Below are 19,350 nucleotides of genomic sequence, written 5' to 3'. Positions count from 1 at the left end.
ACTGTAAATTTAGCAATAATCATCTCAGAGAATGAAAAAGAGTTCCTTTTACACGCACCTTCTGAACCAGTTCTGGAGCACGTTTAGGGATTATGTGGGTCTAACTCCGGGCTGCCAGCGGATGGTGGATGTGTAAAGGGAGAGACAATGCTCGCCGAGCGAGCGGCAGTTGGAAAGGCGAGCTCGCTTTTGAGAAAGCACATGGCAATTTTCACACACCGATATTCTCACAATTAGAGAAAAGTAATATTTAAATGATTTTCACTGCTTCCAATTTTGGCAGTACGTGGGCCCACAGCACTGAGACTTCTCGAATTGCTGGTGTGATTTTTATCGAGCCGGCCTTGAACTGAATGATACGGGGAGAATAAAGCTCCTTCAGAGACTTGGATGATTTTTTTTTCCCCCCTCTTTACTGGAATGTGGTGGAAAGAATGCTGGGCCAGCTGGCTCCATTCTGACCCAGGTCTCACTCGGGGCCAGTGGACCACCCTCCAGGAAGTCATTTGATTTCTGGGGGTCGGTCCCTCCCTCTTCTGGTGGAAGGGCTGGGCTAGAAGATGCTGAATGGTGCCCTGGATGGCCTGCCTGGTTCGCAAAGCCAACTGGTAGCCTGGGTTTCGGACCGCCCGCTGGGCTCGCCATCACCACAGACTCCCACCTCCTGGGTCCGACTCTCCGAGGAGGGTGTACTTTCAGCTCTCTTCTGGGGTGGTTCGTGAGCACAGACAGGCTTCTCCCCCTGCAAGGAGAGCAGGAAGAACTGGGGCTTTGGAGAGAGACCAACTTGAGTCTCAGTTTACGCCTCTTATTTTTTAAATATTTTATTTATTTATTTGAGAAAAAGAAAGAGAGAGAGAGACAGAGAGCACAAGTGGGAGGAGGGAGAGAGGGGGGAAGCAGGCTTCCCGCAGAGCAGGGAGCTCCATGTGGGACTCAGTCCCAGGACCCTGGGATCATGACCTGAGCTGACGGCCAATGCTTAACCGACTGAGCCGTCAGGCGTCCTCAGTTTACTAATCTTTAAAATAGGAAAAATAGGAAATAGCAGACGTCCCTGGGTGGCTCAGTGGGTTAAATCCTCTGCCTTTGGCTCAGGTCATGATCTCAGGGTCCTGGGATCAAGCCCCGCATTGGGGTCTCTCCTTAGCATGGAGCCCGCTTTCCCCTCTCTCTCTGCCTGCCTCTCTGCCTACTTGTGTTCTCTGTTCATCAAATAAATAAATAAAATATATATTTTTAAAAGCCTCAAAATAAGAGATAGCAATAGTACCTACCTCCCAAGGTTATGGGGAAAAATAATTTTGGAAAAAAATAAGGCGTAGAAAGGACATCGTTGACTCTGAGGGACTATGCAGTATAGGTCAGCTAAGATGACCGAGGCTACAGTTTGACAGTTAAGGTCGGCCTATTTTTTATGGTAAAGGAGATAAAATTCTAAATCCCCTCCCTTTTTTTTTTTTTTTAAACAGGAGAAAATAAATTTAATAGGTGTATGGATGGGGAATCCTCATAGGGGATAGGCATGAAGTTCTTGATAAAATTCTAAATTCTGACCAGAAGTCCACAACTTTGCCAAATTAACCTCACTGCAAAGGAAAAAAACGATTTTTTGTTGTTGTTGAATAATCAGGTTTTTAAACAGGGTTGAATGTTTTTATTTATTTATTTTTCTAACCACGAGTTTGATCGCATCTCATTTCCACAGCAGTGAAGACAGTTCAACTGTCACGTCAGGCATTTATGCTCTAGAAAAATTAAGAAAAGACTGCAAGTATCATGTGTCACCTACCACCAGCCTGACTCGAGCATGGATGGGACCCACGCCCTTTCTCGTGGAGAAGCCCCTTCCAAGCACAGACAGGGCTCATGTGAACCCCATGATTCTGGGCTTTGCCTTCCTGTCCTCTGTCTTCCTTTGATCGGGCTCTGTAATTACAGCTGCCTGCTCTGTTCTCTTTAGAACGACCCCCATGTGAGGGCCTCAGCGTCAGAATTAGTTGGAGTGAAATTATAGCTCTGCTCCCCAAGAAGTCTGTTGAGTCTCGCTGGGAAAACCATCACAGGGAGGCTGCTCTGGATTTCTCTGTCTCTGTGTGAAGACTTGAAACTCAGACACAAGCCCACGCTGTTGGGGGGTTGGGGATGGGGGAGGGAGGGAGGGAGACAGAGACAGAGAGAGAAACGGAGAGAGAGACACCGGGATGGTGGATAAAGGGACAACTTTCTCAGACAGGTGAGGGGCTGAGTATGGACCACCCTCCACTGGGAAAGAGAAACTCGGTTCCTCAACTTCCCTGTGCCTGACTGGGTTTCGTCCACACTCCAGACGGTCAGGGGTGGGGCACCTGTGTCATCGCTTGCAGAAATGGCTTGATTCCATTGAATTCCGCAAACATGGATTGGGGACCCTCCTACTAAGGGTCAGGTGCTCCCTGGGGCCTGTCGTTGGCCCACGGTAATGTCTGCATGAGGCCCCCCTATTGGCTGCGTGTTGCGGGTGGAATTCTCACGGTGACACCCGTGAGGAGAAGAGTTGGGCAGATGCTGTGGACTTAAAATGAGAAAATGTGCATTCTTTAAAAAGTCTGTGTTAGAAAGGCCAGGGCAGAAGGGGAAATGCACTAATCCCAAACTCTAGCTCAGTTCTGTAAACCGTCCTGAGTGGCTGCCCGCAGCTTTCAGTTACACTTAGGTCACCGGGCCCCGTGCTTTCCAGTACTACTACTGGCTAACTGCGTGGGGCGCAGAAAGCCTGTGCTGCTCCCCTCACCATACAGCCTCCATTAGCCCATGGCTGGATGCTGCACTGGCTCTGGGGTTGGGGCTCTGTCCTTCCAGTGCCTCTTGTTTCTAGGTTTTCTGGCCATTGACCCCACTCTTACGCATCCTTCCTCCCCGCCACAGTAGACTGCCCCCCAGCTGGACCTGCTTATACCGACAGACTCCTATAATATCTCCAGTGACCTGATGGATTCCATTTAAGAAAACATACGTTATTTGCTTATTTGAGAGAGAGCTTGAGTGGGAGGGGTGGGGGTGAAGGAGAATCTAAGCAGACTCCTCACTGAGCGTGGAGCCCAATGCGGGGCTCGATCCCACGACCCCGAGATCATGACCTGAGCTGAAACCAAGAGCCAGACGTTTAACTGACTGCGTCACCCAGGTGCCCCAGACGTGTTTCATTCTCACTGGTGAGAAAACATCATCTGTGACTTTGGTCTAGTCGAGCCAATTTTCTTATGATCCAATCACACCAGTCAGCCTGCTGTTTGTTCCACGTGCTTGCTGACTTATTCACTCAACAAATATTTAGTGGGCATCTGGCACTGTCCCACGTGGTAGGGATATGGGAGAGAGCGAGACACAGCCCCTGCCTTTACGGAACATACGGAGGGGCAACAGAGCAAAGAGATAAGTAGACATGGGCCATAGGCGGTGTTGGAGAGTGCTAGGCTGGGAGAAAACAAACAGACTTGGGAAGAGATAGAAAGTGATGGGAAGGGTAGAGCAGACGAGACGCTTAGGGCTGGAGGTGGGTGGAGAGGAAAGAGTAAACAAAAATGCTCTGGGTAGGGGCGCCTGGGTGGCTCCGTGGGTTAAAGCCTCTGCCTGCGGCTCGGGTCATGATCTCAGGGTCCTGGGATCGAGTCCCGCATCGGGCTCTCTGCTCAGCAGGGAGCCTGCTTTCTCCTCTCTCTCTCTGTCTGCCTCTCTGTCTACTTGTGATCTTTGTCAAATGAATAAATAAAATCTTTAAAAAAAAGTGCTTTGGGTAGGAACATGCCTGGGACATGTGAAGGAGAACATGGGGGCTGGTGTGGCCTCAGAGGGGACAGGAGGAGGGAGGGACAAGCTCGGAGAGGTACCTGATGCCAGCACCACTGCTCTTAGGACTGGATGGGACCCTCCCCCAGAGCCCCCTCCCCCGAGACCCCCAGGTCTTGTTCTCAAGGTGGTCATGTCGTATTTATTCCACACATCATATGAGGCTTGATGAGAATGGGGAGTAATTTATCAAGTGACAGACCCAGGATGGGCGTCCCCCAGTTCTTCTAAGTCTACTTCACCTGCCTGATCTTGCTGTCTCCCTCTTCCCTCAGTAGAGTTTCTCTGGCACTCAGCGGAGAATAATAGTGTACTTCAGGGCAAAGTGCCTCCATATCTGCCCCCCCCCCCCATTCCCCCGCCAAATGTGTTTGACCTTGCAAACAGGTGGTGTTCCCGGCCAGGGGGCACCCAGGATGTCCCTCAGACCGTGATGTGCTCCAGCAGCCACTGGAGCAGGGAATGTTCTTCTCCCCCTGACAGGCCCTATGGCTAAGTCAGTCCCTTTCAGGACAGAGTCTGAAGACTCAAAAGGAGATTGAACAACTCTCCAGAGTGGGCAGGCCTAAAAACTTCCTGATGAGCTTAGTCTTGTTCCCCTCAAGAGTTAATCCCAAATGACTCTGAATTAGACCGAGTATTTACCAGCTAAGGGCTGAACAGGCAGCCGTGAGATGGGTATTTGCCTTGATAGTGGCAGTGAGACTCCCTGAGCGGGGGGGAATCTTACTTTTAAGGGACACTAAGCAATGTAGCTAAATTGTACTCTCGATGGTTCAGAGGAGATGTGTTACGGCTGAAGACTGCTAGAAGGAGATACTCAGCTTCCTCTTCTCTTATCCTTTTGGCTTCGGTTGAATTAAATTCAGCAACAACTTGAGAATTCCTTGATTTTTTGTTCTGTGAGGGGGAAAAAAAGCAAAGGATGTTTCAAAGTTCCCACAAAAGAAAAAAAAAAAAAAAAAGGAGGCATCTCACCTGTCCTCTTTCCTCAGTCTGTTCTATAAAAAGAAACAAAGTGAGAAGCAAGAAAGCTATGATTATTTTATACCTAGACAGCTTCACGAAATTCTGGAGAATGATACCGCCCACCATCTTCCCTTTTCCCTCGTGTAGCATGGACCTGGTAGACTTCTGCTTCTGGTCAAAATGAATATTTATGGGAACACAAAACCACCGAGGGCCCAACAAGGCAACATGGATAATGTCAGACGTCTAATCACGATAATAAAAAACTTAGCAGGCATGCAAAGAAAAAAATGAAAGTATGATCCATAATTAGGAAAAAAGTTAGTCAGCCCACACTGACCTGAAATGAACACAGATGTTAGAGTTAACAAAGACATCAAAACTTATTTTGATAGAGCAACTTATTATTGCTCTATTCTCTGTGTTCAGAGACCCAGAGGGAAGACTAAGCATGGGAAAAGGGAGACACAAAAGTTATTAAAAAGACCCAAATTGAACTTATGGAAACGAGAGTATGATGTCTGTGCTCTTAAAAAAAAAAAAAAATGCCCTGAATGGGATCACTGCCAAGCCTAGTCTGTTCAGGCTGCTATAACAAAGCACCACGGGCTGGATGAGTTAAGAATAGAAGCTTGTTTCTCATGGCTCTGGAGGCTGGAAGTTCAAGTTCAGGGTCCACCATAGTTGGGTTCTGGTGAGAGCTCTTTTGCAGGTTGTAGCCTTCTCCCTGTATCTCCTTATGGTGGAAAGAGGGACAGAGGGCTCTCTGGGTCCTTTTTATAAGGGCCTTAATCCCATTCACGAGGGCTCCACCCTCACGACCTACACCTCCCAAGCCCCACCTCCTCAGACTATGTTATTAGGGTTTTAAGACTTCAATGTATGAAACTGAGGGTGGGGGATGGGACACAACCACCCAGTCTTGCAATGAGTAAGTAGACATTCTGGAAGAAAAGACTAGTGAACTTGGAAACATAGCAGTAGAAACTGTCCCAAATGAAGCATACAGAGAGAAGAAAGACTGGAAAGTGAACAGAGCATCAGGGACAACTCCCCATAATCTAAAATACCTGTAATTGCAGTTTCCAAAGGAGACAGGGAGGCTAGAGAGGCTAGGCTAGGGAGGCTAGAAAAGGTATTTGAAAAAATAATGACAGAAAAAACTCCAAATTAGATTGAAACTGTAAACTGTAAACTCACAGATCCAGATACTCCTGGAATATCTTGGATCTGGATCTGGCATGAGAAGCATGAAACTATGCTAAAGTACGTCATCATCCATTGATCCAAACCAGTGATCAAGAGGGGGTGCCTAGCTGGCTCAGTGGGTGGAGAATTTGCCTCTTGATCTCAGTGTTGTGGGTTTGAACCCCATGTTGGGTGTGGAGATCACTTAAAAAATAAAATCTTTAAAAAACAAACTAGTGATCAAGAGAAAATCTTAATAGCAAATGGAGAAAGAAAACCTCCTAGGTGCAGAGGAATTTTTAAAGCACATTTAAGGTACTGTTAAAGCATCTGAAAATACTGCAGGCAAAAGTGGTGACCTATCATTTTATACCCTGCAAAAATATCTATAAAAACAAAGAAAAAAAGCAAAGACTTTTCAGATATACAAAAGATGACAGAATTCATCACCAGCAGGCCCTTATATAGAAATGTTACAGAAAGTCCTACAGGAAGAAGGAAAATGATAATCAGTGGAAATACGGGTCTACACAAAACAATGAAGAGAACTGAAAGTGGTAACTATATGCATGAGTAGATGAGATTTTATTACTATTTAAATTTTCTTTAAGAGAGCATTGATTTTTAAACAAAAATAATAACAATGCAATGTGGGGTTTATAATGTGTATGAAAGTTAAATGTATGACAGCCATTAGCACAAAGGCCAGGAGGAAGAAATGGAAATATACTGGGAACATATAGGAAAAACCAATAACATGCTCTCTGGATAAACCCCCAGGTATTTGGAAGCCAAATGACCTTCTAAATAATCTCTGAGTCAAAGAAGCAACCAACAGAGAGAAAGAAAGAGTCTTGACATGATTCCTTTTCCTGGTTCTTTGGGAAATTAAAATACCAGAGAGTATCATGATAATATTTTGAGTTAGTAATTAGTAATAGTAATTACTAGGGGTAGTAATTCGGAAGTGTATTAGTTTTCCATAGCTCTGTAACAAATCTCTACAAATTTAGCAGTTTTAAATAACACACATTTATTATCTCACAGGCTCCATGGATCAGGAGTCCATGGATGGCTTAGCTAGGTCTTCTGTTAAGGATCCCACAAGTGCAAGCAAGGCATTAGCTGGGTCTCACCCGGGACTCAGGATCCTCTTCCAACCTCATGTAGTTATTGCAGGATTCATTTCTTGGCAGCTATGGAACCCATTTCAGGAGAGACTCTGCTGCTGCTTCTGTCTCTGACCTGCAGACCTTCCTTTAAAGCGCTCACCTGATTTGGTCAGGCCCACCCAGGATAATCTCCCTTCACAAAGTCAGCTGCTGTAGAACCTTCATTATATCTGTAAATGCCCTCACCTTTGCCATATTATGTAACCTGGTCATGATTGTGACACCCTATGATAATCATAGGGCCCACTACAATCAAGGAGAAGGGATTTATGAGGATTATCTGTCAGGGTCCTGGGATTTTAGGGGCCATCTTAGACTTCTGCTGCACCACCAAAAGAGAAAGGAATAAATATAAAAAAGGATATAATCTGTTACTCATAATCTTGTGTAAGTGACTGAATATTGCTCCTGGAGGCAAACAATTAGCTTTGATTGGCTTTATATTATTTTTCTTCCTCGAGACCATTCAGAAGGTTTTGAATAACCTTAAGAATAATTGTAGTAACAATGAAAGCTACCATTTCATGGATACTTAAGCCTGATATTTGGCACAGTATCTTACATATAATAACACATCAGATCTTCACAACAAGCATATGAGGTAGGTATTATTTTACCCATCCCATAGCTAAAGAGGAGATCCTAAAGTTTAGAAATCAAGTAACTTGCCAAAAGTAACACGACGAGTAAGGGAGGAGTCGAGATTTGGAGTCGAGATTCAGACCCAGAACTGTCTGATTCTAAATCCAGTGCTGTGGAGAAAAAAATGGGAAGGCAGATATCAGGAAAATCTGTGTTTCCACTGCTAGTTCTGCTTTTTGAACAGCTTGTCATTTCTTATTGAATTGTTTCCATTAAAGATAAATGCAGCCATCTTCAGCTTTTGGGAAACGCTCTCTCTGTTGGAAAGAACATATAACAAAGACCAGTTTGTAAACACGCACACACACACACACACACACACACACACACACACACACACATTTCAACTCTGCCAAAGCATTTTCTAGGTAGAAACATTGTTCCCCATAGGTACCTCTCCCCTACTTTAGAACAAGGTTGTATGGTTGTGAGCCGTTGAATTGTGTTTCATGAATAAGTTTCTAATTTGAAGAGTGAAAATGAACTCTACAGGTGACACTGCCTTAGCATGTAATTATTAAATGCAATTAATACATGTAACTTCATATCTGATGATTGGCAGAGCTAATATTTTATACATTCGAAAAATTTTTGTTCCTGAGACTCTAAGTCCCATAGAAATGCTAGCTCCTATCAGACTGAATATTGCACAGATGTTCTCTAAAATGGGGGTCCCCAGCCAGTTGTTCTTGGAGACCAAATGGCTTCATGGCTCTTGCGGTTATCTCCCTAAGAGGGGACAAAATGTCTTCTAGGCAAAGGGGAGCCAAACGAGTAGATTGGTAACCCGTAAGGAAGAAATGCAGATGGAGTCGTCACAGAATTTTTTATCAAGAACATACTCTCATGCTTTTGGAGAGAAGTCAATGCTGCAATCTTGAGGAGAATCTGTGGACCCCTCTTAGACAATAGCGTCTTCAAACATACAGGGCGGTGTAATTAACATCACCACCAGGGGGCAATAACAGCACAGCCTTGCTCGGATAGTAATAAGCTTGCCTTTACTGTCTTCAGATCAACTATAAGAATCATCTTAGGTGAATGGATTATGTGTTACTCATGGTCTTTGATACAATTAAGTACCGATATACTAATCACATTTTTGTTTTATTTATTTATTTATTTATTTTTAAGATTTTATTTATTTATTTGACAGACAGAGATCCCAGGTAGGCAGAGAGGCAGACAGAGAGAGAGGAGGAAGCAGGGTCCCCGCTGAGCAGAGAGCCCAATATGGGGCTTGATCTCAGGACCCCGGAATCATGACCCGAGCCAAAGACAGAGGCTTTAACCCACTGAGCTACCCAGGTGCCTCTACATTTTTGCTTTAAAGTAAGAATAACAATAATCAACCTTTACAGTCTGTATAGTTGGGCAGGCTTTGTGGGGAAAACTTTTATTCCCCTCTGTTACCTTTCCCCTTAGAAGGAAATTATAGCCTTAAAAGGGATTCTGATGGGAGTCATGGGGTACGGAGGGGTGTTGTAATGGACAAGAGCCGGGAAGCTTCCAGAAAATTAAAATGAGTCCCAGAGTCATGAGGCATGAATCCCCCAACATCATCCTCCTAGAAACAGGATCAGAACCCAGAGGTCCTGAGCCACATCTACAGGGAACCCCACAAGACTATGCAGCCTTCTCAGTGAGGTTCCCTGTAGATGTGACTCAGGATCTCTGGGTTCTGATCCTATTTCTAGGAGGATGATGATCTCCTCCATGTTCCTCAGCATTTAACATGGACTTATTTGGTTCCTAATATGCGCAAAGCATTGGCTTGGCCTGGGCTGTCCTGGGGAGAAAAACTAACACCAACAACAATAATACAGACATGGTCCCTGCTCCATGTCGGGATCTGATGGGGACATAGATAATGGGTTGATACTCAAATAAATCTCTAATCACAAACTGTATTAGGATGATATAAAGGAAAGTGTAAGTTAGTGGGAGAGCATACAATGGGAAGAGATGTCCAAAATTGACATTTAACTTGAGGCTCAAGGGAAGAAGCAAACAAAAAGCTTGGAAAAGAATATTCCAGGCTGACTCTAAGGTATACTGGATTGTAGAAAGAGGCTGGGACCATTTCATGCCAAGTACCCTGTAGGTCATGTCCAGGGTTGGGGATTTCATCCTAAAGGCAGTAAGTGTTGAAGAGTTTTGTACAGAGGATTGACATGGATCCAATTACATTTTGTAAGACCAGTGTGCCTTCCATTTGGAAAAAAAACTAAACGAATGAGACAGTAGATAGAATTATTAGGGAGCCATTATAGTCATGAGGTGACAAACAATGGATGCTTAATAGTGATGATGGAGAGAATAAAATAGATTCCAGATGTATTCTGAGTGAGATTTGGTGGCAAAAGCTATTGTTGTCTTGGCTGTCAGGGTTAAAGGAGAAGGAGGGATTGAGAATGACCCCCCAGAGCGTGGGCATATCACAGAGTATATGACAGGTGACATTTATTGAATTGGGGAAGGCAGGAGAAGGAACAGAAGACCAAATGTTCAGTTTTAGACATGATAATTTTGAAACATCAGGGAGGTATTCAAATGGGGATATAAGGCTGGAGTTCAGGAGGAAGATGTAGACTAGAGATTCAATTTTAGGGATCATTAGCATAAAACCCTGGGAGTAGATGAGACCGCATAGAAAAACAGGATAGAAAGAGACAAAGGCAAGGGAAACAAAGACAAAGATGAACTACTGGGATTTCATCAAGATAAAAAATTTTGCACAGCAAAGGAAACAGTCAACAAGACCAAAAGAAAACAGACAGAATGGAAGAAGATATTTGCAAATGTCTTATCAGATAAAGGGCTAGTAGCCAAAATCTATAAAGAATTATCAAGCTCAACACACAAAGAACAAATAATCCAGTCAAGAAATGGGCAGAAGACATGAACAAATATTTCTCCAAAGAAGACAACAAAATGGCCAACAGATGCATGAAAAAGTGCTCAACATCACTCGGCATCAGGGAAATACTAATCAAAACCACAATGAGATACCACCTCACACCAGTCAGAATGGTTGAAATTAACAAGTCAGGAAATGACAGATGTTAGGAAGGATGCAGAGAAAGGGGAGCCCTCCTACACTGTTGGTGGGAATGCAAGCTGGTACAACCACTCTGGGAAACTATGAAGGTTCCTCAAAAAGTTAAAAATAGAGCTACCCTACAACCTAGCAACTGCACTACTGGGTATTTACCCCAAGGATACAAATGTAGTGATCCAAGGGGGCACACGCACCCTGATGTTTATAGCAGCAATGTCCATAATAGCCAAACCATGGAAAGAACCTAGATGTCCATCAGCAGATGAATGGATAAAAAAGATGGGGTATATGTATACAATGGGTTATTATGCAGACATCAAAAATGAAATCTTACCATTTGCAATGACACAGATATAACTAGAGGGTATTATGCTAAGTGAAATAAATCAATCAGAGAAAGACAATTATCCTATGATCTCACTGATATGTGGAATTTAAGAAACAAGACAGAGGATCATAGGGGAAGAGAGGAAAAAATAAAACAAGACGAAATCGGAGAGTGAGGCAAACCCTAGGCGATTCTTAATCCTAAGAAACAAACTGAGAGTTGCTAGAGGGGAAGGGATGGGGGATGGGGTAACTGGGTGATGGACATTAAGGAGGGCATGTGATGTAATGAGCGCTGGGTGTTATATAAGACTGATGAATCACTGGCCTATGAAACTAATAATACATTAAATGTTAATTAATTGAATTTAAATTTAAAAAACTCTCCCCTTTATGAAACTGTTCAAATCAAAGAGAACTCTGAATCATAAATGCCTAGATTTATAGTTTGACATTTGCAAGAAGGAAGAAAAAAGTCATAGAGCGAAATCTAGAGTGAAGAAAACGAAACTCCACCATATTCTCTATAATTTGTCATATGTTTACTTTTAACCTAGTCAAAAGCCCTATCACTTAAGGACAAACAGAGAAAAACTGTCTTCTTTCCAGAAACCAAATTGGTGAACTGTCCTGATCAATCCCGGGAGCCATGTCCTTCGACCCTGTCAGCCTGATGGGAATGGGAAACAGATCTTTCAAAATATTCCTTGAATCTAAGAAGCTTGTAGTTCATTGATGCCTCTTAGTAAATATTAATGACTAACCATGGAGATTTTTTGCCTCCTGGTCAGTTTGAACAATTGTCTTCCTTTTTCAGCATTAAGCAGGAAGGTCTCTCCAGAACTATCATGAGTCCCACATCTCAGGTCCACAGTTGTGTGTGGCATGTGTTTTTTGCCCAACTTTTATCAAAGAACAAAGTTCAAAGGAGATCAGAATCTACCATTCATACAGTCTTGGAGGGAGACAAAACAGGACTGTTTCAATGAGAGAGAACAATGGAGAAAATTCCAATGAATAACACTCCATCTTTTTCCTAGGACTCCTTGAGAAATACTGTGAGCATTCTTAGAAGTCGTTTTTCTTTCTCTTCTCTTGGGCTATCAAATGACAAGACCTTGTCATCTGTGTTGCTGCAGGATCTAAAGACCCCTTCTGCTTTCCCATCTTACTGTTACTTCTTCCGTTAAGAATAGTTCACATTTTTGTCCTAGAGTCTTACAGAAATATAAATGGATTTTGTTTCCCAAAAAAATAAATAAATAAATAAATAAAATAAAAGGAAAGAAAGAAAGAGAGAGGAAGAGAGAAGAGCCAGAGACTGGTCCCGGGAGGATGCCAACATTTAGAGGTCAGGAAGGAAATAAATGCATGCCAAAGTGACTATGAGGGAGCTGATATGTTCCAGAAAAATGAGAAGAATGTGGTATCATGGGAGCCAAGACAGGATCTTTCAAGGAGGGAGAAATCCACTGGGTCAAATGTTATTGAGTGATTACTAAGTAAGGTAAGACCCATGGAGGAGAATTGGATTAAGTAATATGGAAGACATTGGTTGCCTTCCCTAGAGCCGTTGTCAGTTAAGTGAGGGAAATGGAAGCCAGATCGGAGTATTGGACAAGAAAATGGGCACACAGTACTCCAAGATAAATCACAGATGGTTTAGGGACTTCAGTGTGAAAAAGGTAACTAAAAACTTTGAGAAGAGAATGTGGGAGAACATTTTCATGATTTTAGAATAAGAAACAATTTCTCAAATGATACACACACAAAAAGCACAAATCGTAAAAGGTACAACTTACACATTTGACTACTTTAATGTTCATTGAATATTAAGAACTCTGTTTCATAAAGAATGTAAAAAAACAACTTGCAAATCCCATGATCTTCCTGTTCCATATTTAGGAATGTGAAGAAAATCTTGCCCACACACCCAGAGATGTGTGTAAAATGTGCATGGTAACATTGTCCGTAAGAGTACAAACCCAGAAACAGTTCAGATGACTGTTTATACCATAAACAGATGACTGTTTATATACCATTTCTCAAAAGAAATGATGTATAAACTTGTAGTATATTTATTGAACAGGATGTCACACATCACAGCTAGAATGAAAGTGGTTGAACTACATGGGTCTCTCTCACACATGTAACATTGAGCCAAACATTCAGTGTGCAGAAGACTCTGTGTTGGGTCCAGTTAGGCAAAGTTTAAGAATATTGTTTAGAAATACGAATCTCAGTATCCAAAGAAAAAAGCAAAAAGAATGGAAAGTATTTGTCTTTTCTCAGCATACTTGAGTATAGAGAATAGCGCAGAAGATTATGCTTTCAATATACTTGCTTATATTTGCATTTTTAGAACTAGGTACATGTATTATTTTAATTAAGAATGTAAAAGTATTCTTTTTTTTAAGTATTTATTTAGCTGAGAGAGAGAGAGAGGGAGAAAGCACGGGTTAGGGGTGGGGTAGAGGAAGAGGGACAAGCAGACTCCCCGCAGGGCAGCGACACCCCCCTCCCCCTCCCAAGTAGGGGGAATTGATCCCAGGACCTTGAGATCATGACCTGAGCCAAAGTCAGATGTTTAACCTACTGAGCCACTCAGGTGCACCAAACGTAATCTTAAAAGTAAAGGAGAGGTGAGGACATGGGGTCTCTATGAGGGGCAGCTCTGAACAACTTTGGATCTGAAGGGAGATATAGAAAGAATAGTTGGCTGACACAGGAGATGGGATCAGGGAGGGGTTGTTTATTCTGACTGCTTTTTAAAGGTGAAATATATTTGATATTGTGGGGACCAAGGGCAGGCCACCCCCAAATGTGTCACTTTGACATATTTATTATTTCAAATATAAGTTACTTAAGACGTAGCAAAGAAAAATGGACACTCAGACCCTTCTCTGTCCCCTTGAAAACAGGCAATGAATCTCCCATATGATACCCTCCCTGTACCAAGAAGTAAAAAGATATCCTTACCACCAGAGTTGGGAACTTTAAAGCAGAGAAAGCTGTAGAAAGAAGCCTCGTTCCTTTTTTCCTAATCTACTACCTCAACTCAAATTCTGCTTAGAATCCCGTACTAAATAAAGCTCCTAAACGTTTGTTTTCTTTATCCTGTCAATTCCTCACAAATGTATCTTCTTTGTCTAAAATGTATAACAACAACTGCTTGCCTTTGCCCTTTCTTTAGGTCTCAGTTTCAATACTGGGTCTCCATATATATGTAGTAAAAATTTGATTTTTTAAAAAATATTTTTATTTTATTTATTTGACAGGCAGAGATCACAAGTAGGCAGAGAGAGAGAGAGGGAAGCAGGCTCCCCACTGAGCAGAGAGCCTGATGTGGGGCTCGATCCCAGGACCCTGAGATCATGACCTGAGCCGAAGGCAGAGGCTTAACCCACTGAACCACCCAGGCGTCCCCCAACTCCGGCCCAAATTTGATTTTTATACTGTTAACTTGTCTCAGGTAAATCGAATTCTTAGTTCAACTGGAAGACTGAAGGGTAGAGGAAGAATTTTTCCTTCCCTGCAGTACTAGTGGGAAGAATGTGTTCAAGATGGGGAGGTCAAAGTTGTAGAAGATTAGGGAGATAATAACCCAGAGTATGGTCCCTGAGAAGGCAAGAGGAAGTAAGGTCCACACCATTTTAATAAGAGGACAGACACTTTGTACGTGATAACAAGGAGGAGGAAGAAGAGACTACGATAGATACAGGGAGCTGGGTGAGCTGTATGGAGAGAACATGAGAAAGTTCCTGTCTGATGGACTCACTTCCCTTTTTTTGAGTGAGAAAGGATCATTTGCTCAGAAGGATGGTTATAGAGGGAGGGTCAGACCTTGACAACGGGGCCAGGATAGATCTGTCATTGTCCAGTGGGGCTGTGTCGGATGTCCTCATGAAGATGAGAATCATGAGTTTATAGTGAAATCAATTCTCTCACTTATATAATCACTTTGGCCAGAACTAAAGTCAGAGAATCTGTTCCTCCTCGCCCCATGCTGAGATAAATGGCCATGTGCCAATGGTCACTCAAGGCCAAAGGATAAGCATGGCACAATTTCTGGAAGGTAAATTTTACATGATAATAATTACTTTAGAACATTTTATTTAAAAATCCAAGAACACATTAAAAAATGATTAGAACATGAAGTTCAAATAGATTGTTACAGTGAATCAGAATATTTTAAATGAGATGTTATGATTACAAGAGGTGGCTCTTCCTCAAATTCCTGGGTAAGTGACTTGTTTGCTCCCTTTTGCAGGCAGGGGTACCTGGGCGAGAAGTTTGGCTACTAATGACTTAGGCTTTAGTGGGTTTGGGAGTCACACAGAAGCCAAGTGGAGATTAGGAACCATATTTTTGGACTCAAAAGCATGGGATTTTTCTACCTTCCCACATAGCATCTAAAGATTATTCTTCAAGATTGTTCATTTCTGTGTTAGAATGTTCTGTTGAATTGCATTCTAAATGATGCATACAATAATCTTGTATCTTTTTTACCTAACAGACAATTGTAAATGTGTCTCCAGAATTCCGGCTGTCAATGGAATTTTAGTAAAACCCATGGCAATCTCTGCCTGTCACTTGGCTGGTGGACTCCTTGGCTATTTTGGGCCTTTCTTTTGGTAGAATTCAGAGCTGTACAAATTGGGCTCAACATTGTACTAATTTGGGCCTCTGTTTAGGGAAATACATTTGCATCTCTATCATCCTTGCTGTTTGACAGATGAGGAAAAGGAGTCACAGAGGTGTTGCTTGCTCGAGATCCTGAAACTCACAAGCAGAAGCTGCTCGTTTCCTATTCTGTCAGAGTAAATGGTGCAACTATTTTTGGTTCGGTGTTCTTTTCCATTTCTGGTTATCGTGATCAGAGAGAGAGAGAGAGAGAGAGAGACAAATTCTACTTTGTTCCTAAGATACCCTTCGATCTCTTTCAGGCAACTCACAGGCCATGCTTTGTCACTGCAGCTCTCACACAGTAAGGTCCTTGGGTGGTGGTGGCTGGTGGGGGATTCTATGATAAAGCCCTTGTTGCAAAATAAATATATCACCTCAAATTCTGTGCTGGGAATTACAATGGAATCTGTAGCCTTAACCCTTCTTTAATAACTTGTCAAAACCTGTTATCTCCTTAACGCTATGCCCTTTGAAAAGAGCCAGAGGTGAATAAGTCTCACCAATATTGAGTAACAGGCATTGAAAAAGCATTTAAATAGCATTTAAAGGGGTAACATTATTTTAAGTATTTAGGGAAACTAAAAATTCTATCTATATGTTAAAAAGGATAATATGATAATGGAGTCTAATCATATAGGAGTAATCAGATTAGGGAGAGATTCTCCATGGACAGGAAAGAAGAGGCGGGGGTCTGGTTCCATTGTTGTCCCAGGAAGGGGCTCAGTTTCATGGATACCAGAAGGGTGCAATGACTGAGAAGATGCAGGGAGAAAAGCAAATTAGGAGAATGTTGTAGATATGACCAGAATTTTCCGTGGTGGTTTTTCAAGTGAGAGCGTATTTTACAAGGCAAGGCATTGGCCCCAAATTACCCATCTCCTGCCTTCCCCACCACTTACAACTGACCTACTCCTGACCATCCCCAAGGGGGGAATATAAGGAATATAGGGGTAAGGAATAAGATCAGCCAAATGTCATCTCAGACCCTACACGGAGCTGTCTTTCCGTGGCAGGTAGACTCTAAGAATTTGCACCCCCAAATCCCCACCTTCTAGTGTAAATGCCTTGGTGTAATCTCTCCTTGAGTGTGGGCGGTTTAGTAATCTATCTCCAACCCGTGCAATCCAGCAAGATGATGCAAGCTCCTTCCACATTTAACCTATGAGCCTAGAAGTGGAGCCTTCTCCATCTCAAGCCTTAAATTAGACCCACCTTGGCTGCAGTCCTGTCAGAGACCCCCCAACTCAGAGAACCCAGTTAAATGATGCCCAGGCTCATGGCAGAGAAAGCCAAAACCACGAGATTACAGATGTGGGTTTAAGCTGGAAACAACAAAGACAACAGCCGGGAGAGGGAGAATATCCTCTTATAAGAGCACGAATTCATTACGCTCTCAGCCTTCCACACTTCCGCCCAGCTCTGCCTTCTGCCCAGGGCTGATCTTCTTTGTCCCCTTCCATCGGGCAGACTCCCAGGCCTTCTTGCAATATTTTTTACAATACTTTTTAAAAAAAGATTTCATTGATTCCAACCCACTTAAGCCCCCATGTTGCAAGATGGGATCGGGAGGGAGACAAACCATAAGTGACTCTTAATCTCACAAAACAAACTGGGGGTTGCTGGGGGGAGGGGGTTGGGACAAAGGGGGTGGGGTTATGGACATGGGGGAGGGTATGTGCTTTGGTGAGTGCTGTGAAGTGTGTAAATCTGTCGATTCACAGACCTGTACCCTTGGGGATAAAAATATATGTTTATAAAAAAAAAGAAAAAAAAAAGAAATGAGCTTAGAATGCAGCAAGATAATTAAAAAAAAAAAAAAAGATTTCATTGATTTATTTGAATGAGAGAAAGGGTGAGGAAGGGGAGAGACAGAGGGGGAGGTCCGGGCTAGGGGAAGACTGCATTGAGCCTGGTTCAGGGCGGGATGTGGGGCTGGATCCCCGAACCCCGAGGTCACCACCCCAGCCGAAACCAAGAGTCAGCCGCTCAACCAACTGAGCCACTCGGGTGCCCCCAAAGTATTTCCAGTATTAGTATCTATCACGTGGATAAAGAGTGTCTAGAAGAAAGATACCCGGGCCATCCATACCTTTGTAAAGGTGCCAGGGATCACAGACTCACTCTGGGCAAATCTTGTCATCCTTGACATTTAGATAAACCAACGTTTCCCAGTTCGTGCTGCTGTGGCCCCGCCATTTTTAAAAAATCACACTCATTGCACGAACATTTCAGCCCAGACAAAAGAGATACTGAGATAATTTGTTGCCAGGAAATTTTATTGCAGTGAAACACAATGAGCATTCCAACCCTTTCCAGGCTCTTAGCTCACTTTGCATCCATTCCCGAGGTCCCACGGCCACATTCCTCCTCCCACAATTGTCCTCTGTTTCTCTTTTGCCGGGCCCTCTCCAGCCGGGGCCTCCAACCTGGCTGTGTTTTGAGTCACTGATAGGCGTAGGTGGTTGGTGAAGGTGGCCTCTTTACCCACCCTGCATCACCAGGGACATGGCGATCTGTGAACTCCCTCTGTCCGTTTTCTCTCGCAGCCCTTCTGTCTAGGAGAATTTTCTATTGGCTCTTCCTTTGGCCACACTGACCAATTTCAAAGCCTCATAAGGATGTGTTGGGGGGGTTGCCTTAAAACTTAGACATTAAGGGCATGGGATCTTGACTCAAATGCACAGCTTTCATTCACTGGCTGTGTTATTTCTCTGTGGGCAAGCTTTTTCTCTGTGCTTCCGGTTCTTTATCAGTAACACAGGGTGGTAACAATGCACTTACCACATGGAACTGTTTGCAGAGCATTAAGTGTATGGATGTCTCTGAGGTTCTTGAAATAGTCCCTGGCACTTTAAGACTCAGTCTTGTTGGAGACTCCAAAGTTTGCCAAATAATAAAAAATGTGTGAAAAGAGATACACATGCTAAATTCCGGCCAAGACAATGCTAGAGAAACATTACACAGGAAACATTCGATATGGTGCCATTGGTTACAGGTTACGTTCAAGGATGCAGTTGTGTGGGTTTTGTTGCCTATCCCTGACTTTCTTGCCTTTTCTATTTGGTTAAGATGATGACATCCTGGGGGTACTGGCGGGGGTGGGGTGCAGTCGGTTAAGCATCAGACTCTTGGTTTCCACTCCAGTCCTGATCTCAGGGTCGAGGGATCAAGTCCCATATCAGGCTCTGCTCTCAGCCCAGTCTGCTTGGGATTCATTCTCCCTATCTTCACTGCTCCTCTCTCCCCATCTCTCTCAAATAAATACACAAATAAAATCTTTTTTTACAAAATGATGATGACAACATTCCTTCAGGTATCTCTGCATCCTGACACCTTCATTTCGAAGATCTTGGCAATTATCCCTTTCACTGTAAGACAGGACAAGTGTTGCCTGTTGCTATTATTATGATTATTATTTTTAACAGAAACTAAGGCACCAAGAGAAGCAACAGGAGCCGATGGATACCTTTAGCCCAC

This window comes from Mustela lutreola, chromosome 6, assembly GCF_030435805.1.
Source record: "Mustela lutreola isolate mMusLut2 chromosome 6, mMusLut2.pri, whole genome shotgun sequence".
NCBI lineage: Eukaryota > Metazoa > Chordata > Mammalia > Carnivora > Mustelidae > Mustela > Mustela lutreola.
This window is presented reverse-complemented; position numbering follows the sequence as displayed.